Source organism: Archocentrus centrarchus, chromosome 23 (genome assembly GCF_007364275.1).
Source record: "Archocentrus centrarchus isolate MPI-CPG fArcCen1 chromosome 23, fArcCen1, whole genome shotgun sequence".
Lineage (NCBI taxonomy): Eukaryota > Metazoa > Chordata > Actinopteri > Cichliformes > Cichlidae > Archocentrus > Archocentrus centrarchus.
This window is the reverse complement of record NC_044368.1, coordinates 20,139,411-20,155,560: the sequence shown is the minus strand read 5'-3', so window position 1 is coordinate 20,155,560 and position 16,150 is coordinate 20,139,411. Positions and strand designations below refer to the sequence as shown.

The window sequence follows — 16,150 nt, the reverse complement described above, 5'->3', positions numbered from 1 at the left end:
AAGTGGGTTAGAGACTCTCTGTCTGTCCTCTGAGGTCACTCCGAGACAGAACCTTTGCTTTTTGATAAGATAAGATAAGATAGATAAGATAGTGTTTATTTGTCACATGCACAGTTATACACAGTACAATGCACAGTGAAATGTATTTTGTACCTGCAACCTAATAAACACACACATATAAATAAGAAGAATAAAAATTAAAAAAAAAAAGTAATTCACACTATACACTATACTCTATATACTATACACTATACACACTTTTTAAATTATAATATTTACACTGTGCAATAATGGTCCAGTTAGGGCTCAGAGTTGAGCAGACGGATGGCTTGTGGGTAAAAACTCTTCTTCAACCTTTCAGTCTTAGCCCTCAGGCAGCGGTAACGCCGGCCTGATGGGAGCAGGGAGAAGAGAGAGTGTCCGGGGTGGCTGGGCTGTTTTAGGATCTTCATGGCCCTCAGCCTGCACTGCTTGGTGTAAATGTCCTGCAGGTTGGGGAGGGTGGTTCTGATGGTCCGTTCAGCTGAACGAACCACCCTTTTTAGGGCCATGAAGTCCTGCTTGGTGCAGTTTCCCATCCAGGTGGTGATGCTCCCACGCATGATGCTCTCGATGGTGCAGGTGTAAAAGTTCCTGAGCACCTTGAGTGGGAGCTTGAAGTCTCTCAGCCGCCTGAGGAGGTAGAGACGCTGTCTGGCCTTCTTCACAGTGATGTTTATGTGATGAGTCCAGGACAGGTCCTGTGAGATGGTCACTCCCAGGTATTTGAAGGTGTCCACTCTTTCCACCTCAGCACCACTGATGACAAGTGGATGGTAGTCCCTCTGCTGCTTCCTGCTGAAGTCCACGATCAGTTCCTTTGTTTTGCTGATGTTGAGCAGGAGGTGGTTCTCCTGGCACCAGTTCTCCAGGCGGGAGACCTCTCTCCTGTAGGCTGTCTCCTCATTGTGAGAGATTAGTCCCACAACAGCAGTGTCGTCAGCAAACTTGATGATGACGTTGGACTCTGACGTGGCCTCGCAGTCATGGGTGTACAGTGAGTACAGCAGAGGGCTGAGCACACAGCCTTGGGGGGATCCAGTGTTGAGGGTGAGGGAGGATGAGGTGAGGTGACCCACTCGTACCACCTGTGGTCTGCTGGTCAGGAAGCTGTGAACCCACCTGCACAGGGATGGGCCCAGGCCCAGGTCCAGCAGCTTAGAGACCAGCCTGGAGGGAACTATGGTGTTGAATGCTGAGCTGTAATCTACAAACAGCACTCTCACATAGTTCCCCTTACCAGTGTCTATGTGTGAAAGGGTCTTGTGGAGGAGGAAGGATATGGCGTCATCTGTGGATCTGTCTGGCCGGTATGCAAACTGTAGTGGGTCGAGGGTGGTGGGCAGTGAGGAGGTGATGAATGTCTTGATGAGTCTCTCAAAACACTTCATCACCACAGAGGTGAGCGCTATGGGCCTGAAGTCATTGGGGCTGCTGGGGTGTGGTTTCTTTGGGACAGGGACTGTGATGGACTTTTTAAAGCAGGTGGGAATCACACACAGTTTCAGTGAGAGGTTGAATATCAGTGTAAACACAGGTGCCAGCTGGTCAGCGCAGGTCTTAAGGACACGTCCACTAATACCGTCTGGTCCAGCCGCTTTCCTGGTGTTTACACGTCTAAACGCCCTCCTCACGTCGCGCTCCGTCACAGTGAGTGTCTCCGCCCCTCCGGCCGGGAGCGCAGCGGGCTGTTGGCTTCCCGACTCAAAGCGCGCAAAGAAGATGTTGAGTTCATCAGCCAGAGAAGCGTCGGCACTCACCGGGTGTGTGTGTGGTGCTTTGTAGTCCGTGATGGTGCGTAGTCCCTGCCACAGTCCCCTGGAGTCAGACTGTTGTAGTTGCTGTTCCAGTCTGCGGCCGTAGCGATGTTTTGCCTCTTTCACCGCTCTGCGGACGTTGTATGATGCAACCTTGTAGTCCTCCATGTTCCCAGAGGCGAGGCCGGAGTTGTAGGCAACGGTGCGGGACCTCAGGGCGTCGCGGACAGATTTATCCACCCACGGCTTCTGGTTGGGAAAAGTCCTGATGGTCCTCCTAAGTGAAGTGTCTTCAACAACTTTCCCAATAAATCCCACAACAGTTTCCGTAAACTCCTCGATGTCTCCGCCCGCGCTGCTGCGAAACATGTCCCAGTCGGTTGAATCCAACGCACCCTGCAGAGCGGCCTCTGTTTGATCAGACCACCGTGTCACTTCTCTCACAGCAGGGGGTTCCTGCCTGAGCCGTTGTTTGTATTTCGGCATGAGAAGTACAGAGGTGTGGTCAGACTTCCCAAAAGGCGGAAGAGGCTTTGCTTTGTAGCCATCTTTGAATGGAGAATAGCAGTGGTCTAGGGTCCTCTCTCCTCTGGTGGGGCAGTCGATGTGTTGAATCAATTCCGGTATCACCTTTTTCAAGTTTGCACTGTTAAAGTCCCCGGCTACGATGAGAGCCGCATCACGCTGGTTAGCCTGATAGGTGGAAATAGCCTCATGTAGCTCGGATAGTGCAGTGTTTGTGTCCGCCTGAGGTGGAATATAGACGGCGCTGAAGATGACCGACGTAAACTCGCGGGGCAGGTAGTGGGGACGGCATTTCAGGGTTAGGAGCTCCAGGTTAGGTGAACATGATTGTTTCAGAAGGACAACATTCCTACTGTCACACCAGTGACAGTTTGGAGGCTCATGTTCAGCAAAATCTCTGCTGAATTTGCTTTATCTAAATAAAGGTTAACTCTGTCTCTGTGGACTGCTACAAGGAAAAGAAGTAACATGGTCGGTGCCACCAGTCAGATTCAGTGTGATTGCTGACCTAGTATGGGACAGAATCACACAATCTCAGAACTTTCTTGCTTCAGGAAATAATCATAAGCTTTTTTTTTTTTTAAACTTTATTTTATTGCCTTACATTTTTTATTTACATTGCATGGAAAATATCAGCATGGCTGATTTTATTCCTGATCACAGTAAATAAACTTGCTTTTCATTAAGAAACAATACAATCCAGACCTACAGTATTTAGTTAGTAGATACAGTATCTACTTAGTAGATACTGTAGTTTAAAAATACAAACTGCTAATAAAAATGGATCCATCCGTCTTTCCGTCCATCCATCCATCCAATTCACTTATCCAACTCAGGCCCGCAAATTCCAGGGTCATCCAAAGGGTAATCCAGTATTCTTTGAGTTCCAGCATCCTCTAGCGGTAGCTAGCAAGAACTGCATCATTGAGTAGTAGTAGCAGCTCATTTTAACATTTAACACTGGCAACACTGATGTATTAGAGATGGAGTCATTAGCTGAGTGGTCCAACTAAACATCCACGTCTGTGAGCATCCTCCAAGCTTTCTGGGTTGGTCTTCTTTGACAACTCACAGACGCAGTGATCCACAGTTTTATAACCGATTTCAAATGGTGCTAGAAGGCTGCAGTGGACTCTAAGCACCAGACGAAATCAGTTATCTTTTAGTGGAGAAAGAGGAGGAGGACAAGGGGCAGTCCTGTGCTTGTCCTCCTGAGGCTCACTCACTGCCAGAGCTGCTGTCCTGCTCTCCTCAAGAACACTGATTTCAAATGGTGCTAGACAAGAGGAGCACACATCTAAACCACCACGTGAAACCAGCTTCTTGGGGAAGATGTTCGGTCACCTCAGCTGCAGCGGTGAGCTGAACTTGAGTTCTTTGCCCTGATCTGTACTTCAGCACAGAAACAGCACTCTGCAGCGAGGTCCTTGCAAATGATAGCTGGGTTCATGTGCTCACATGTGAAGTGTAACTTGCAGGACTTCACACACACACACACACACACACACACACACACACACACACACACTATCTACAGTGCAATAAAACAAGGTCAATACAGTTACACTGAATTATACTAAAGTCCCAATACTTACCTCTCAGGTAAGTTTTGGGACAGTAAACACTGTCCATACAATTTGTCATTTCTTGGGCAAGCAGGTAGTAATTTTTAAAAGGCTCATAATGCTTTATAAAATAAAGAAACTATTTGATTCATTTAAAAAAGAAACAATTCATTCACCATCTAATGGAAAGCTGATTTAAAAATCAATGAAGTCGGTTGCTGATCTGTGATCTGATTAGTGTAGAAGATCAAATCAGTCAGAATGCAGAGACAATGCAATCCAAGTATTAAGCAAAAGTATCAAAAAACATTCACTAAATGTGAACATGAGCTACAACACTCATAAAGTTGTATCCACACAGGAAGTAATTTACCCATCATGCATTGCTTTGAAGCTGACAGTTGGTTGTTAGTGGACATCCCAGGTTCCAGTTGCCTAAGTAACCCGCTAATGTATTTACCACCATGTTAGTTAATCAATATCAGTCACCTGTATCCTACGCTCTCACTGGTAGCTGGTTTAAACTCAGGATGCACACACTTTGCATTGCCAGTGTTTTTTCATTTACCTGTACTTGCTTGTAGCTGAATGACACTGACTTTCTGTGGTCGCTGGTCAATACATCACTGTAAATCACTTCCTGTGTGGGTGCAGGTTTAGTGTTTTAGACTGACCTGCTTCTTGTCTGGCATTTATTTCTGAGTACTTATCTGGATTTGTAATATCATCCCTTTTCCTCTGATGGACCATTTTGGGCGACTTGTCTAGGTGCACCGTGCCTTCCCTGCTGAGAGAGGAGAGAGAGAGAGATGAAGCATGTGTGCTTCTTTGGTGTGTGCACAGGTGCACACATGGAAACTGTGGACAGAGCACACAGTCTGAGGTGTGAGAGAGTAACACCTGATGTGCTGCTTCTGTGAGGTCCATCAACTCATCTGTGCTTGCTACAATATCACAAACCAAACTGATTGTTCACTGTGTGTCACAGTGACCCTCAGGCCACTGGGAAATGTTTAACCAGATAAGCACAAATTAACTGCCAAACCTGGGTCAGGTATTATTTCAGCAAGGAAATACTGGTTGATTTGTGGGCAGAGGTGAATCTCTTAATTGGGGCCAGTGACTCATTTTTGTCCACAGGCCTTCAGACCAATTAGTTTAGCCCTGCACACTGCTATGGCTAAGAATTACTATTATAGCACACACACAGGTCCATTCAGCTGCTCTTCACTACACACATCAGTGGCAGTCGTGTTAGTTCAGTCATACTGCAGACTGTCCATGCCCCGCTGTCAATGAATGAGGCATCCTGTGACGGTGCTTTTTTTTTTTTTTTTTTAAAGGGAAACATTACTGCTGTTGTCATGGAAGTCCAGCGTCATGAACAGCTGGCACGTTAATACTTGCTTCCAGCAGTGGAGAGGAAATCACACAAAAACCCAAGCTGACAGCATTAAACAGTGATGCCTTCCCAGAGGAGAGACACATAGAGGCTACTGGGAACTACATACTGAAGTACTGTGTTACTTTAGGCATCACAAACATACAGGAAGTAATGATGAGCACTCACTCTGTTCTACGCCATTTTTTGGCTACTCACAGCCTCGCTCTGCCATAGATGTATACTGCAGGGAAGAAGACACACACACAAAAAAACCACATGACAACAGAGAGGAGAGCATATGTGAAGGAACATCTGTGTACAAGCATCAGTGCATGTGACCTCTTTATTTTTCTTGGTTTTTAATTTAACTGTTCATTGACAAACACGCTAAATGGAAATGTACCGAGACAGGTATCACTCAAAGCGCTCAGCTAGACGCAATCAAGTCAGCCAAGAGAAAAGTGAATTAACTAATCCCTGCACCACTAGTTCTTGCATTCTGTAACAAACTTTGTGTGTCTGCATGGCAGTTTAAAATGTGGCCATTTAATTGCCTAATCTTGACTTTTGAAACAGTCCACAATGCTAGTTCTGGTTGCAGTTCCTCTAATGGCCACTTGAGGCTAACTCCAACAGCGATAGAATACCCTGTTCAAATTTGCAACTTTACAGCAGAAAATCGATATGTTTAAAGCCTACTTTTGATCTAGAGATCATAAGACTGTTTATTATTATTGTTATTATTTGGTCCCATGACTTGGGAGAATAATTACAATAGCACAGCATTCGGGTTAGGGTTACAGCTCGGGTCATCACCGATGATGACTTAGACCTCACAGGGTTAAAACAAATAACCACACCAGAACTAGATCTACAGTAAGCGTTCCAAATTTGCATCCACATCAGCATTTCCAGGTTGTTTCCACAGACAACAATGTGTGAAGAGAAGCACCGGGAAAGCTGTTCAATCCAAAACAGTTTCAATCAAATAAACGTTACAGAGAGAAAAACACAACTGCTAGTTTAATGAACTGTATTAATATAGTTGACAGACTCATAATGAGTTCAGGGAAGATTTTCTTTGCCAATGACATTTCAACATACAAACTGGAGGAGTTTGGAAACTAACCACCAACCATACAAACAGTGACCAGGCATACCAATTATGGAAGAAAACCTCAAGCTTAATTCATTTTTTGGAGGGAAATGAGACAAAATTGCTGAAATGCTGGAAAAAACTGTGCTGCCCAGCTGGCAAATTCTCCCTGCTCTCTTGAGGAAAAAAAATCAGATGTTAAACCACAACACAGGATTAACCCTATGAGGTTAATCCTGTGTTGTGCTGTTAATAAACAGCCCTAACACTAATCTTATCTTTTGGAGACAAAAAAAAGGAGTATTGGGGGGGGGGGGGGGGGGGGGGGGGGGGGGGCATTGTTTCATGCATGTTGATTAATTTGTCCCCAACTGTTAAGAGAACAATAAAACAAGCAAAAAACAAAGAAACAAAAAAAGCCCACACACTCTGATAGCGTAGGGTTAAGGTTAGGATCATTATGGATGATAACTTAGACCTCACAGGGTTAAATGGCTTGTTAAAGTCACTCCACTGTGACATATGAGCAGCTGGAGGAATGTACAAACTGTGACTGTGTGAGTGTGGTTTCTTGTGTCATAACACAAAGACCTGTGTATGCCAGTGTTTGTGGGAACCAGAGCCCAGTGCTTACATAACCAACAAGATTGTCATGACAACAAATGTACAATAAATGCATTGTCACAATAACCCTCCCAGGTGTTTGAAAGATGGGTGTCAGATGATCAGAGGTGCATCCCATGACCACAACATCCAGATTCCAAAATCTTTACACTGTCTGTACTGTTGGCTTGGAAAGGTGGGGGGCTTTGGAGGGCAGGGTCAACTGGACATCATCTAACAGCTGCACAAATCAGAAAGTTATGATCTCACACTGAGAAGTGCTTACATTCATGACAAAATGTTTTGTCAATCTGTCATATATTGTATAAACAGCCTGAAGCCTGCAATTTTTTATTCAGGCACAAGAGGGCAACATTACATCTGGAAGCTCAATGTGGCCAAGCTCTGTTGCACTAGATTAGGGAGGTCAAAGGTCAGAGGCAATGCAACAGCAGTAGGGTAGCATGGGATAAATTTCATGACACAGCAAACAGAGGCAGAACAAAACAAGAGTAATATAATCCAGCAAAGCTGTAATTTGCCCGGGGGATTGAAACCTGCACACTTTTAATTTCTCTTTTCTGTCCCAGTCATCTTTCCACTCCTTTCATTTTCTCCTCTGCCTTTAAACACTAGCTCACTGGACCTGCCAGCACCTCAAACCACACCACGGTCTGCTCATTCTGCATTCAAGATTTGTATAAAACAAATCAGGTCACAGGATGTGTGTTCCTTTGTGTGCCTGCACACTAGTTGTGATGACTAGTACAAATAAAGATGGTGTTTTAATCAATTCCATACTGTGCATACACTAAGCTGGTTACATTTGAATTGCTCAGTTGGATGGAGGATTTTAGAGTTCACTGCATAAAGACAAACAAGGAGAAAAACAGATCTACTCATTAGCAGCTCTGAATCAGCTATGTTAACACCTTAACACAGACATGAATAATCACAAAGCATCACAATGAAAAAAAAAGCTAATGATGAACTGGGATTTAAATAGTTCTTTTTTAAATCTTACTAACTACTCATTCCAACCAATATCTTCAACCGGCAGAGAGGATGAGAAGATGTTGATCTTCTATTGGCGCATGACCTGCTGTAGCTTCTGATCCACAGCCAATGACAATCAATTTCATGATATCAGTACCACAATACCAACAAATAGCAATATGAATAATTCTTGATTTGGTAACAAGACTGTGCAAAGCAGAAGAGAACAGTGGTTTCTTATCTTTTCACTAATCATCACACCACATATGCTACACCACATCAACCAACAAAATTCTTCTTAGCACTGTTATCACAAAAATTAGGTGCTTAAGGGTTAACACAGGGCAGCTAAGGCCCTCTGCTAATTGGAGTCACTGAACTGGACCCAGAGTCCAAAATCGATGGGTGATGTCACAGTGGTTACGTCCAACTTTAATTTAAAGTCTGTTCATTCCATATTTGTAAACCCATCTTCTTCTCTATTTCATCCCTTCATCTTGGCTTAAAACTGAGCTTTTCCCAAACAGTGTTAGCCAAGAGCAGCAAAGTAAAGCCTGCAAAGGCACAGATTCTGGCCTCTGTATCCATAAAGTTACTACTGGCATATTTTCAATGCCACTGTTGAAGTAAAAAACGATAACAAGCTGTTCAAAGGTTTTTTTTTTTAAAGGGTCAGGCTTGAGCTTAAAGAAAATGAAAACAATCAAGGCTTACACAAATCCTGAACCAACACCAGCCTTCTGCAGCATGAATGCAGGAGTGAGTGAGGGACACACACACACACACACACACACACACACACACACACACACACACACACACACACACACACACTTTGCTCTCAGGGGGGGAAAAAGGCTTCCTTGTGGAGGTGAGGGGAACACTCATTGTCGGGTCTTGCTCTGGCTTCCTGTTCTATTCTCTCCCAGGAAGTGACACCATGGGCAGGAATGACAGGCCCAGGCTCCCACGAGTAACGATGATGTCATCCTCCTTGCCATTCCAGCCATCCATCCGTCTGTCTGCCACCTCTGTGCCTGCAAGAATAGATAGTAATGATGTGACTCTATACAAGTTTATTTTCCTGTTCTTTGGTTTCACTTTTGCAGAGTCTTGGTAGAATACTCCACTTTGTTGATAATTGGGCTTTTCACAGTGTTATCCTGGAAACTACAGACCTCATGTGCACTATAGTTAACTTGGAGGAAGGGATGCCTAATTGAGCTGAGGGATGGAAGGTGAGCATAGGAAGGGGGAGCAACATTAATCAAACAGATGCACAGGATGTTCACGCCATTTAGCAACAACTATTAGTCACACTGCGGCAGCACTGTGTGCGCCACCTGCCACAAGCCGCATCACCACACACCTTTAGGTGAGAACTGGAGAGTGAGCGAGTATGTGTGGGTGAGTCACTGATAAAAAAGGATATTTTGTTGTGTTTGTTCTGTGTCCTAGAACGACAGGATTCGCTGAAGAGCGAAAAAGACTTACACTCCTACAGTGCACTTATGAAAGCCGCTTCACCTCCACAACTCTGTTAGTTTCAGCCCGAAAGAGATCACAGCAACAATCTGTAACCTCTCTGAGAAATGAGATGATGCTTGCTGAAGCCAGCGTCTGCTTTTACACCGTGGAACGTTTCTCAGTGCACGAGTTCCCGGCATACAGATTATATCGACGCACAATGACCAAATTCAGGGGCCGCATCCTGCGAAGGACCCGGCCCACGTCCTTCAGAGCCCACGAAGACCGCAAAGGGAGGACGTGAGCGGCTAGCCTTCATATGAGCGTCACCTGTCCTCACCTCTGCGTAGCTCATGTCGCCTAGCAACCGTGAGTGTGAAGCACAGCTGTGTAAAAGCAGCTGGTTAACAGATATTGCAAATAACTGTAAACTGTACCAGCAGATCTCCAACCACATTTTTCATTACTGTGTCCCCTTCCATACCAGAAGTATAACACTAAACAAAATCACAATGTGAAAATCTTCTGTCCTAGTAGAATCCACCTGAGGCAGGTTTTTGACTAAATTAAGGCTGATAATTAGATTTGGGGCAGTGTCCTTTTGAGCTTTTTGTTTTGGGGAGTGATTTATATTTGAGCTCTGTTCTTGGTTTCTCTGGAAATTAGTATTTGTCATAATTTTGTGTGTCTTCCCAGTGGCCCTTGTATACATTTAGCTTATTATTCAAGTCTTTGGTTTGGGATTCTGTGTGTTCTGGTTGGGATGTAGTTTTCTATTATTAGAGTTGTGTTTCCATTCTGTTCCTCCTGTCTCATCTCTGGCTGTCTTTTGTTCCTTCGTCTCTGTCTTCATGTGTAGTGTGAGTCTCCTTATGTAACAGTGAATCTGTCTCCTTGCTATACTTGTTTAGTGTATGTATTGTATTAAACAGTTGTTAACACTACTTCCTATCCGTACTTTGAAAGGTTCTGTTCTAGTGCGTTCTGATATTTGCATTCCCTAGGTTTTGGTCTTTGCGTCTTTCTGGGTTTTATGACTTTGTAATTCACTTGGCTTATCAGCATAAAAGGCTCGCTTTATGTTCTACTCCAGCATCCCACATTTGGGTCCACAAATCCCTCCAGATTCTACATAGCTAAATATGATATTTGGGGGGAATTACAGAGACACTGGGACATTTAAGTAGCTTTCATTTATGTCTGCAATGAAGATTTATTATTAGGAGGTATGCAGTGTAGTTCTGTAGAATGAAACCCCTCAAGTATTCCTGCAAAAGAGAATGACTACTTGGTTACATACTGTATGTGTTATTGAAAACCATTAATCACCCTCTGCTTTTGTGTTTCTGCTTAACTCTCCCAGTGGCATTCTCCTCCAGCAGACAGCCTGTCAGACAGATCCGGGACCTCAGAGCCACCGACCTGATACTGATCTTCCCTTCCCGTCAACCCCACCCCCACCCCCACCCCCCCGTGAGCCCTCTTACTGTTCAGATGTAGCTGTTCCAGGAAAATTAGCATGGCCTGACAATGTGACACAAGGAAACAAAGATACCCAACAGATTCAGCGGTATGCTTTTACAGATGGTGAATCATGGTGCAGTCACTGCCAAACTGCCGTTACAGATTAAACCAATAATACCATCGTGGAGCAATTCCCTCAAGACCACTAAAATGCTGCTGTTGGAATGATCTTTTTTCTTCCATTTCCTGTAAGTTGAGAGTGAAACATTTATCAGCCATAAAGCGCAGGTCCCTACGCTCTTAGCACGTTAGCATTTGAAGAGCATAAACTCAAACTGTCATCTTGCTTCAAACACCTGTAATGCTTTTTGAATCAATGAGCTCTTTGATTAAATGACACCAATCCTCTGGAGTGATGCAGGCCTCCAGGGCCAATCACTGACAACACCCACGGTTTACAGTAGCAGGTTATTATTTGCATTAAAATCAAATATGTGCCACTATTTGCAACAATAGCTTCGTCAATGTTTAACTCAACTTTACCACCATGAGGAAAAACAGCCTTTTTAGTAATATAACTGCATTAATAGCTTCTTCTACAGAGAAACAAATATATATTACACTTTCTGGGACATAATTCTGCAACATTATTCACCTTGCGATTTTCTTTTCTCTCAAGTATGGACTATAATTAAAGGCCTAAGTCACACAGGCCTAGAGACTGGTTGGTGGCAACCACCAGTTACAAGAAAAATGTGTGTTTTCCAACCGATTGATGAATGGTTACTGGAGGTTGCTGGCAGTTTCAAGATGAAATTGGTCACAAAGCGGTATAGGGCGCTGCACCAAAAACCTGCACTTATCTTGGTCACTAGCAGAATGCTGTGGTTGCCCATAGTTGCATCCTAAAACACAGACTTGTATGCAAACACTCGGCAAATACTCTTTGAGTGGTACGCAAAAGTGTGACGCAAGCCCTAAATGCAGAATGTTTGCATTCAAAGTGACAGTTGCACCGTTTGAAATGTGTTGGTTTCAGCTGTTAAGGCACAACTTTTCCTTTGAGGGCAGCTTTGTTTACAGTTTGTGTCACACTTTTCACAGTTTTGCTACAGAGTAATTTTCCACCAGTGCCCTTCTCAGTATACTGCTAATGCATGGGTAATGCACCACTGCTCATCTTTTCGCACACATCTAACTGATTTTCAGTGTTGTGAGGACAGTAATGTGTCGACAGATTCAGCAATTACTATACACCTTGATCCCTGTTTTTCATAAAGACTACCTTGCGCTAGTCATCCTAGAAAAGATGTTTACATACTGCATCTAATAATAGTAACCAACATCAGTTATCTTAGTTTAACATTTAGACTACCAGTCATCAATAATCACTGCCACCTGACATGTGGTCCAATGATTTATTTCTAATTTCATAAACATTCTATTTCTATGTCAGCACCACACAGCAGATAAAAGAAGGACAGAAACTTCAGAAGTGTCACGAAAGGTCCACAAAAGGTCACAAAAGCTGTTCTACCTCCAACCCCCAGGACATATTCCATCTACATCTTCTCCAGTGCTGTCATGTTCTTTGGAAGACTTTCAAAGCTCATGGTGATCGCAGATACTTCACTATCTGTTGCAACTATAAAAAATCCAGCTCAGATCACTCAAAGATCCTCCTCCTAAACTCTGGTCTTTTTTTGACAGAAACTTGCAGCTATCCAGGTACTTGATGGAGAACACCAGATAATATTATGGATTAGTGTTTATGGCTTCTAATCACAGATTAGACAGGCCACACAGTGGTCAGGATGTGGACTAAAGCCCTTCAAGATCAGCAGCTAAACATTGGACAAAGTGCATTGTTTTGGTTGTTTGGGCTGAAATTTTACTGCTTTGATTGTTTTGGTTTTTTTACTTACTTTAAAAATCTTCCCCACAATTGAACACATCATTTCTCCAAGTCAAAAAATGAGGCGAATGTCATTTCAGGCTTCTATACCACGATATCAAAAATGAAAAATGTGTCATACCTCCAAGACTCTGACAAACCTCTGGCAGATGTAATGATTTGTCTCTGGGTGAAATTTATTTTGGGCACACTTGGGTCCATTACTGCTGTTAACCAACATCTGAATTCATGGATAAATGTGGGGCTGTGAATCAGACCATAGCCATAAAGCGGTTCGTGGTGCACTGAGCCTATAGCCTCGGGCTACTGTTTGCATTAATGTGCATCAGTGGTGCGGTTCAGGTAGGGGTCATGCCCAGAGGGATTTGGGCATGAATCCCAATGTGAAGAGCTATTCTAATGGAGGTGGTGTTGATGGAGAAGGAATGTAACAGTAGTTTAAGTCAGCCTCACAGCACCACATACGGACTATTACACAGGCAGAGGACTTAAGCAGACAGTTACTATAGCGTTTGTTGACTCTACCCTGTCACTTTAAAAACACATTTTCCAAACTCATATATCACGGCATGGTTTCAAACCCACAGTGGCACAAAACAGCTTTTATAGATAACAAACACACCGTAGATGACATACGTGTGACAGCTGAGTTTGTAAGGCTGTATCTTTATTATCTCCAGGAGGAGACTTCCTTTTCTTTCTGTGAATGTCAGCTGATTGGCAGGTACAACACAGCATAAAGCAAAAATAAAAGCAGACCAGGCACAAATAAAGATGAACTACAAGCTCTGGCAGAGCAAAACAAAGGCTCCATATTTACAATGCTCCATTATCAAAGTGGATACTGACGATGATGCTGTAAATAGTACACCCCCCACCCCCAACACAGAGTCCACTCAAATCAGCTTGAATACATTCCAGCGTGGTGTCAGCTGCCAGAGAGGATCTGCTGCCATTCAGGCCAGTGTAGCCACCCACTAGACAAAATCTAAGCTGCAGTAATTACTCATCTTAAAGTTGCACCAGTCAGAGCTTCTATATATGACAAATGAAAGGAATTACTTTTAAGTTTTTAGCATCTCAGCACATTTTCATTACTCTCATCAACCAACCATCTGATCACTGGGTTTGCATCCTAATATTGCAGTGTCTTTATCTTACAGTATAAAACAATGAAATGATTGTAAATGATCAGCAGAATAAAAACTAGTTGGCTCTTCTTTTTCTCAATAATTGGTAGAGACCAAAAACAGTGGAAATTATTATGCAGTTATTCATGAGACAGACCGAAGCAGCTTTTACTCTTAGTCTGCTGACTATTGATATGGTAGGCTCCACCCATGCTTGGTTAAAACACAACCACATTCAATTTATGGGAGATATCTATGCTTGGTACATTTAAATGAGGGCCTGCCTGCTGCTACGGTGATTAAAGCATTGTTTGTGCTCTACTTCTGCAGCATCAAATTTGCTAAGAGCTGCAGTTCAGAGTTTTTAGTACGGGTTCAAAATCATCTGTGTTTACTGACTTATTATTTCTATTAGGAACATTTTAATAATTTTTGGACTTTTTTTTAAAGGTTCCCCTCTGGCATAGTGATGGGAACAAAGCGGCTTATTGTAAAAAGCAAGCATCAGCCTTGCAGTTGTGTAGCTGTTGCTGACTGTTCACAGTTCACATTGAAATGACTTTAATTTTTTTTTAGTTGCTCAGATAATGTGAAGTTTGTTCTCAGAGTGGTGCTAGAGGAAAGGCCAGTGGGTCATTAAAATGAAAGAAATATTTGTGCAGTAGAGGTCATACTGTAAGCATTTATGCTGTTGGGCCTGTATCTCAATTTTGGCGAGGGATATAGTCAAGGGCCAGTGCTGGTCAAACATTACTGTACACATACTACAAACATAAAACTTAAGGTGTTTTTATCAGCTGAAATTAATTACACAATTCTGAAATGTTTGGTGTAAAGCAATATTAAAATCCTGTAACTTCAGAACTTAAATTTAAAAAGTTAAGGACTGTTTTGAGAAACACCCTTCAACCATGTTAAAAGTGTTCATGTTGTACAGTTTCATGGTGTACAGTTTGTCCACCAGAAGGCACTCTGCAACCTCCCTAACCAGCTTATCTGAGCACAGTGTAAAAGAGAAAATAACAAATGGTAGGAAAATCTGTTTACGTTTTGTGTATCTGAAAGAAAGAAAGAAAAAGTCTGTCGAAATTTTGAACTACTGGATTTTTAAATCACCAAACATCTCTATCAGTATCAATAGAGTCAAAAATCCTATAAACGTTAGTACCTTAAATTTATACACCAAAGCTTGTTGCCTTCTGGCGGTAGAGGAATGTTTGACTTCAGTGTTAAAAAAACATCACTTACTGATTAACAGAGGCAGATCCTATTATAAGAGGGCCAAAAAGATGAAGGGGCCAGTATGCAAGAGGCACCTGTGGGAGGAATGGGTAAAAGCCAGAAGGCTGCATGATTGGTGCAAATTTAAAGAGTTAAACTAACATGGATGTTACCCTGTGAATAAACAAAACAGCCCACAGGCCCTGTGAAGAAAACCCCACATGAAACCTCTGAGTTCCTGCATTTCCAGAACACAAATAAGGCTGGTGCACTTTTCCTCAACCCATTTTCCATTCTGGAAGGGAGACAGGACAAAACAATAACCTCTCCTTCTAGAGAATTTCTAACATCTGGCTTTGTTTGGACTTAGTTCCGGGAAAGGATCACTACTTCAGACCACTCCCAGCACCGTGGCAGCCAGCTGGGTCGCCCTGGCATAGAGGCCTTCCTCCCAGAACACAGATAAACAATCTTAACGGGCCAGTTGGAAGTGGGGTAAAAATAGCAGCAAGTAGCTCCTCATAGATCTGAATTTAACTGGAAAATACAGTAGGCCATAAGGAAAGGACCTAGAGGGGACTCAAGGGGACACCAGGGAGAGGAAACACGAAAGCATGAAGGCATGGATGGATGGATGGATGGATGGATGGATGGATGGATGGTGTAATATGGAATCTGAAAAATAGGCTGACAGTTTACAAGACGCTGTTTTCAGACCCTCAGTTTTAAAAGAGAAAGTAGATAAGTTGTTTGGGGGTGGGGGGGTGGACTGGGGGGCATGACATAATCTTGACACATCACCCACTTACAGTAAAGCAGTTTAGTCACTGACTGCCAATAACAGCGCCTACTCATCCCTATTCACACACACACACACACACACACACACACACACACACACACACACACACACACACACACACACACACACACACACACACACACACACACACACACTTAAAGTCTCCTGAGACCTTCCTGGATTGTG

The 16,150-nt window shown here is 43.2% G+C and overlaps 1 long non-coding RNA gene across 1 annotated transcript in view; it reads right to left on the bottom strand.

Annotated features, from left to right (window-relative positions):
- Positions 1 to 8,762: 8,762 nt before the first annotated feature.
- LOC115773717 (uncharacterized) overlaps positions 8,763 to 16,150 on the bottom strand; it is a 76,835-nt gene continuing 69,447 nt past the window's right edge. Inside the window, exon 4 of the long non-coding RNA XR_004019117.1 lies at positions 8,763 to 9,002. This is a non-coding gene — a long non-coding RNA (uncharacterized LOC115773717). The remainder of the gene's footprint in view (positions 9,003 to 16,150) is intronic.